The sequence below is a fragment of the Daphnia pulicaria genome, chromosome 3 (assembly GCF_021234035.1).
Source record: "Daphnia pulicaria isolate SC F1-1A chromosome 3, SC_F0-13Bv2, whole genome shotgun sequence".
Lineage (NCBI taxonomy): Eukaryota > Metazoa > Arthropoda > Branchiopoda > Diplostraca > Daphniidae > Daphnia > Daphnia pulicaria.
The window spans coordinates 12,350,308-12,356,925 of record NC_060915.1 but is presented as its reverse complement, the minus strand read 5'-3'; the positions used below and the strand labels follow the sequence as shown (position 1 = coordinate 12,356,925).

The window sequence follows — 6,618 nt, the reverse complement described above, 5'->3', positions numbered from 1 at the left end:
GGGTGTTGCGGATGAGCAGGAGCCGACAGTAAATTTGTAGCAAACGTTGAAGGGCCCAGGATGGCGGGCGCAACTTGATTCGTCTGCAAAGTTGGCTGCGTGAACGACGGATGAATAGGCGTCGATGTAGCGGGATAGCAGGCAGTCGATTTAGCCGGGTGTTGCGGATGAAAGGCAGCCGGCAATAAGGCGGATGCAAACCAGGAAGGGCCCAGGATGGCGGGCGCAATGTGAGACGTCTGCAAAGTTGACTGCGTGAACGACGGATAAAAAGGCGTCGAGGTAGCTGAATAGCAGGCAGTCGATTTAGCCGGGTGTTGCGGATGAAAGGCAGCCGGCAATAAAGTTGAATCTGACGTAGGAGGGCCCAAGCCATTGGGCGTGACATTGATCGGAAAAGCCGGGCGCTGCGAATGAACGGGGGCCGGCGGTAAAGTAGAATCCGATGCGGGAGGGCCCAGAGTGGTGGGCGCAACGTCAGTCGGAGTAGCCGGGCGCTGCGAATGAACGGGGGCCGGCAGTGAAGTTGAATCCGACGTTGAAGGGCCCAGAATGATAGGCGCGACGTCAGTCGGAGTAGCCGGGCATTGCGGATGAACAGGAGCCGGCAGTGGAACGGGGTCCGACATGGAAGAGCCCAGAGCGGTGGGCGCAACATAAATCGGAAAAGCCGGGCGCTGCGGATGAATCGGAGCCGGCAGATGGGAAGAATCCGATGCGGGAGGACCCAAACCATTGGGCGCAACGTTGATCGGAATAGCCGGTCGCTGTGGATGAACCAGGGCCGGCAGTGAAGTTTGATCCGAAGTGGAAGGGCCCAGAATGGTGGGCGCAACGTAAGTCGGAGTAGCCGGGCGCTGCGAGTTAACGGGGGCCGGCAGTGAAGTTGAATCCGACGTTGAAGGGCCCAGCATGATAGGCGCGACGTCAGTCGGAGTAGCCGGTCGTTGCGGACGAACGGGGGCCGGCAGTAGAAAGGAAACCGACGTAGGAGGGCCCAAGCCATTGGGCACGACATAAGCCGGATGGCTGGCAGTAACAGAGGTTGTTAGGCCGGCGGAGAAATAAGTCGGGTGGCCAGCAGCGACCGAAGTCGGTAGACCGATAGGGACAAATGCCGTGTAGCCGGAAGAGAATGAAGAATTCGGTGGTCCAGCAGCGACAAAGGTCGAATGGCCGGCAGCAACTGAGAGCGAGTGTGTTGGGCCAACAGGAGCAGCAGACGGATGCATTGGGCCAACAGGAACAGCAAACGAGTGTGATGGGCCAGCTGGAGCGAACGAGTGTGATGGGCCAGCTGGAGCGAACGAGTGTGATGGGCCAGCAGGAGCAGCAGACGGATGCGTTGGGCCAGTAAAGGCGGGAAACAAGTGTGTTGGGCCGGCTGGAACGAACGAGTGTGTTGGGCCAGCAGGAGCAGCAGACGAATGTGATGGGCCAGTAGAGGCGGCAAACAAGTGTGTTGGGCCGGCTGGAACGAACGAGTGTGTTGGGGCAGCAGGAGCAGCAGACGAAAGTGTTGGGCCGGCTGGAACGAACGAGTGTGTTGGGCCAGCAGGAGCAGCAGACGAAAGTGTTGGGCCAGTAGAGGCGGCAAACAAGTGTGTTGGGCCGGCTGGAACGAACGAGTGTGTTGGGCCAGCAGGAGCAGCAGACGGAAGTGTTGGGCCGGCTGGAACGAACGAGTAAGTTGGGCCGGCAGGAGCAGCAGACGGAAGTGTTGGGCCAGCTGGAGCGCACGAGTGTGATGGGCCAGCTGGAGCGAACGAGTGTGTTGGGCCAGCAGGAGCAGCAGACGAAAGTGTTGGGCCAGTAGAGGCGGCAAACAAGTGTGTTGGTCCGGCTGGAACGAACGAGTGTAATGGGCCAGCTGGAGCGAACGAGTGTAATGGGCCAGCTGGAGCGAACGAGTGTGTTGGGCCAGCAGGAGCAGCAGACGAAAGTGTTGGGCCAGCAAGGACGAACGAGTGTGTTGGGCCAGTAGAGGCAGCAAACAAGTGTGTTGGGCCAGCAGGAGCAGCAGACGAATGCGTTAGGCCAACAGGAGCAGCAAACGGATGCGTTAGGCCAACAGGAGCAGCAAACGGATGCGTTAGGCCAACAGGAGCAGCAAGCGTTAAATGGCCGGCTGGGACTGAAGTCGTATGGCCGGCTGTAACTGAAGGCGAAATGCCGACAGGTACATAGGCTGAATGGCCGGCGGTGAATGAAGTCGGTGGGCCGGCAGGAACATGAGTCGAGTAGCCAACGGCGAATGAAGTCGGCGGGCCAGCAGGAACTTGAGTTGAAGAGCCAGCGGCGAATAAAGTCGGTGGGCCGGCTGCGAATGTAGTCGGTGGGCCGGCAGGGACATGAGCTGAATGGCCAGCGACGAATGAAGTCGGTGGGCCGGCTGCGAATGTAGTCGGTGGGCCGGCAGGGAAATGAGCTGAATGGCCAGCGACGAATGAAGTCGGCGGGCCGGCAGGAACATAGGCCGGAACGCTAGCAGCAGACAGAGTCGGAAAGCTAGCCGGAACAAAGGCCGGACGGCCAGCAGCAGATGACGTCGGGATGGTAGCTGGAATGAAGGCCGGATGGCCAGCAGCAGATAACGTCGGGATGGTAGCTGGAATAAAGGCCGGATGGCCAGCAGCAGACGTCGCGGTGGTAACTGGAACATGGGCCGGATAGCCAGCAGCAGACGGAGTCGGAAAGGTAGCCGGAAAAAAGGCCGGACGGCCAGCAGCAGATGACGTCGGGATGGTAGCTGGAATAAAGGCCGGATGGCCAGCAGCAGATAACGTCGGGATGGTAGCTGGAATAAAGGCCGGATGGCCAGCAGCAGATGACATCGGGATGGTAGCTGGAACGTAGGCCGGAACGCTAGCAGCGGACGGAGTCGGAAAACTAGCCGGAATAAAGGCCGGGTGGCCAGCAGCAGATGACGTCGGGATGGTAGCTGGAACATAGGCCGGATGGCCAGCAGCAGACGGAGTCGGAAAGCTAGCCGGAATAAAGGCCCGATGGCCAGCAGCAGATGACGTCGGGATGGTAGCTGGAATCAAGGCCGGATGGCCAGCAGCAGACGTCGGGATGGTAGCTGGAACATGGGCCGGATGGCCAGCAGCAGACGGAGTCGGAAGGCTAGCTGGAATAAATGTCGGATGAACAGCAGCAGATGACGTCGGGATGGTAGCTGGAATAAAGGCCGGATGGCCAGCAGCAGATAGAGTCGGCAGACTAGCCGGAATAAAGGCCGGATGGCCAGCAGCAGATGACATCGGGATGGTAGCTGGAACGTAGGCCGGAACGCTAGCAGCGGACGGAGTCGGAAAACTAGCCGGAATAAATGTCGGATGAACAGCAGCAGATGACGTCAGGATGGTAGCTGGAACATAGGCCGGATGGCCAGCAGCAGATGACGTCGGGATGGTAGCTGGAATCAAGGCCGGATGGCCAGCAGCACATGACATCGTGGTGGTAACTGGAACATGGGCCGGATGGCCAGCAGCAGATGACATCGGGAGGCTAGCAGCGACGGTCGACGGCGAATGCGGTTGATTGATTCCCACTCTGCTGAACAGGTGTTCTTTGATGGTGTCGAGCCAGAAGTCGAGGTCCGTTTCGATCGTACTGATCCAGGCAGCGCTCGATCCGTCGTCGGGGCGGATTGCAACATAGCAATTGTTGAAGTGGCTGCATTCTTGGAAGGCTCCGATGATATCTTCCCTCCTATTTCTTATTGATGTACGACTGCCGCGGTCGGCCATCAAATCTCGAACAAGCTTTACTAAATTCGTGAAACGCCGTTTTGCGTTACCTCGAAGTACCTTGAGTGTTGCTGGGTCGTCGGTTTGCGTTTCTGCATCGTCTTCGGACATGTTGTTGGCCATTTTGATGGATGAACGCGGATAAACTTGAATAAACTGCGTGGGCGTGGCTCGAGTGATGAGCACGGCACACTATCGAGACCAGCGTGCGAGGTGAGGCAATCGACGCGATTGTACGCTGCACGAGAAAGCTACGAACTCAATACGAGTGGGACAAATGATTTAATAATGACGGGCCAAACGTTGGCCGACAAAGTAACACGCGGGACGGGCAACACGAGGTGGGAGACCGGACAGATTCAACACAAGACGGGCCACACGAGGTGGGGGACCGGCAAAGTTACACGCGAGACGAGCCACACGAGGTGGGAGGCCGACACGAATGAGTCAATGTAGCCGATGAAACAATCGGCAACAGTACAACACAAAACATAAATGGCAATTGCACGACACTAACGGGCACTAATTACCATTTACTTGGGTCCTGCCACGCGGGACTTGGGTGAAAGAGAAGTGATCACTAGGAGAGGCTTGCCGAGCCCTTTTCCCGGTCGATGCACCATGTTCATTCTCGCGAGAGGATGAATATGCACTTCTCTTTCAGAATACAAAACAATTTATTTTCACTCAAAGAAATCAATCGGCACACAAGTTAAGGTACAAATAAACACTTTAACACGAGAGAAAACGGGGAGAGTAGCTTGAATCGTCGTCCACTAACGGGAGTCCTAAGCAGTCTGCCGAAGCAGTCTACACACCCTCTGGAAGTCGCCATTATTAGGCCTAAAGCTACTTGTCGTAGCGAGAGGGAGGGTGGGTAGGGGGGAGCTACTCAATCAATACGACACCTAGGGAAGGGAGGTCGAAACTCAATAATTGCAAATATCATTCAAGCTGAGCGAGCGGGAACAATTCTAAAATTTATAAGTTATTTACCTTCTATACACTGCTACATCTGCTGTATCCAGTATCAACACTCCGGCACCAGTATATCTTTGAGAGGTTTGTTGTTTTTCGTGCAGTTGCAGCCAGTGCAGTCATTAACGCCATCAGATGAAAATGAATAAAATGTTGCATAACTTCTTTACTCAGCGAAATTGTGTGCTCTTTGAAAAATAAATCTCTTGACTGGAGAAGACGCGTCTTTACTTATTTCTGGTCTTTAAACGGCAGTAGAGAGCAGTCACGCGAGGGGTTGTCAACTCAAAAAAATCCTCGTACACCCTCGGATTTTTTCAAAAAAATCCCTAAAAAATCCCAAAAATCAAAAAAATCAAAAAATCAAAAAAATCCCAAAAATCCCAAAATTCCAAGAATTTTGGTTTAATAAATCGACAAAATTTTACAATAATCGATTTTTTTCGTTATCGATTCTTATTCCCCTTACTGTGTTAATAATTCCCCTTGGGCTTCTGTCTGTCTCTTAGTCTGTCTGCTGTCAGTGCCATGCTAGGAATTTTGATGGGAAAAATGACTTCTATAAATTCTTATATTTCTAGAGAGGATGACGATACATGGGAATTGTTAAAGAAAACAAGGTCATTGTACCTGAAAGTATTAAAAAAATACTTAACGATCTCAATTTTAGTGGAATTCGTGCGTTGGCTAAAGTAAATGAGTCAAGTGTCATGATTGAAGAGTACATCCGAGATGTACTTAGTGATCCTGATGTTCTCGAAATTATGAATAAAGAAGAAAAACTACAAATATTTGGATCTATCTTTTCACGGTGCCCGTCCAAGTTCAAACTTTCACCTGGGCACAAAGTTACATTCCAAATTTTGTCAGAGGTTTGCAAAGAAATTGTCCAGCGCTTAAATTTCCCTCCTTTTTCCCACCGCTGGGTGGCGTGCACATTTTTTCATCTACTCATGAATGGAGGATGGGGTGGGAAAAATTTACGGTTAAAAAAACTTTATTGATAATATGCCATTAATTCCCAGCAATTAAAGTTAATTTTCCCCGTATATTTTATTTTAAAATTAATAATCTGGACTTTTAATTCAAACCTATCAAATTTCTAACTATCAGATTTCTTCATCTTACTTGAAACTACAAAATTTATTTAGCACCTTTTCCTATCAGTAAATTATCTTAAAGATAATACGATCTACATGTCTATAAGCTGTATAGAGCATGCCAAAACGGAGCTACGCCCACTACGTAACATAGTGCATACTTCTGTACAGAAACTGGGCCAAGGACTAGTGGAATTTTGGGGAAAACTTGATTCAGAATCTCGCAAAAATCTCGTAGAATCTCTCAGAATCTCTCGGAATCTCTGAGATTCTGAATCCTCGTACACCCAAATTTTGAGTTGCCAACCCCCGAATTATCTGTAAAGTAAAGCCACGTCAATCAATGGGTGTTCCATCTGGTAAAATAAGACTTTATAGCAATCTGAAAAAATCTAAAAAATCTGAAAAAATCTGAAAAAATCTGAAAAAATCTGAAAAAATCTGAAAAAATCCCAAAAATCTGAAAAAATGATTTTTGGATTTAAGATCCGTACACCTTCGGATCGAGTTGACAACCCCTCGCAGTCACGACATCACGGGCTCCATTAAAATGTAAAAAGGAGGAAGAGACAGAAAACGGCGGCCATCTTGGATTTTTACCCAGGTTATATTGGTCATTGCATTGCGTTTACTGATGACAGAAACGCAAAATTTCTTAAATTACCTTAAAATAATAGATAAAAGCAAACTGAGATCTTGATAAATTCAATAGAGTACTTAGTGTTCATTTGCCACTTTACTGGTAACTAGTTAGGTTTCCTTATAATATTCCTTGTAAAATTGCTTGG

The 6,618-nt window shown here is 50.9% G+C and overlaps 1 protein-coding gene across 1 annotated transcript in view; it reads right to left on the bottom strand.

Annotated features, from left to right (window-relative positions):
- Positions 1-6,618, bottom strand: part of LOC124328525 (transmembrane protease serine 9-like) — a 30,045-nt gene that overhangs the window by 6,823 nt on the left and 16,604 nt on the right. The gene's annotated exons all lie outside the window — the stretch shown is intronic.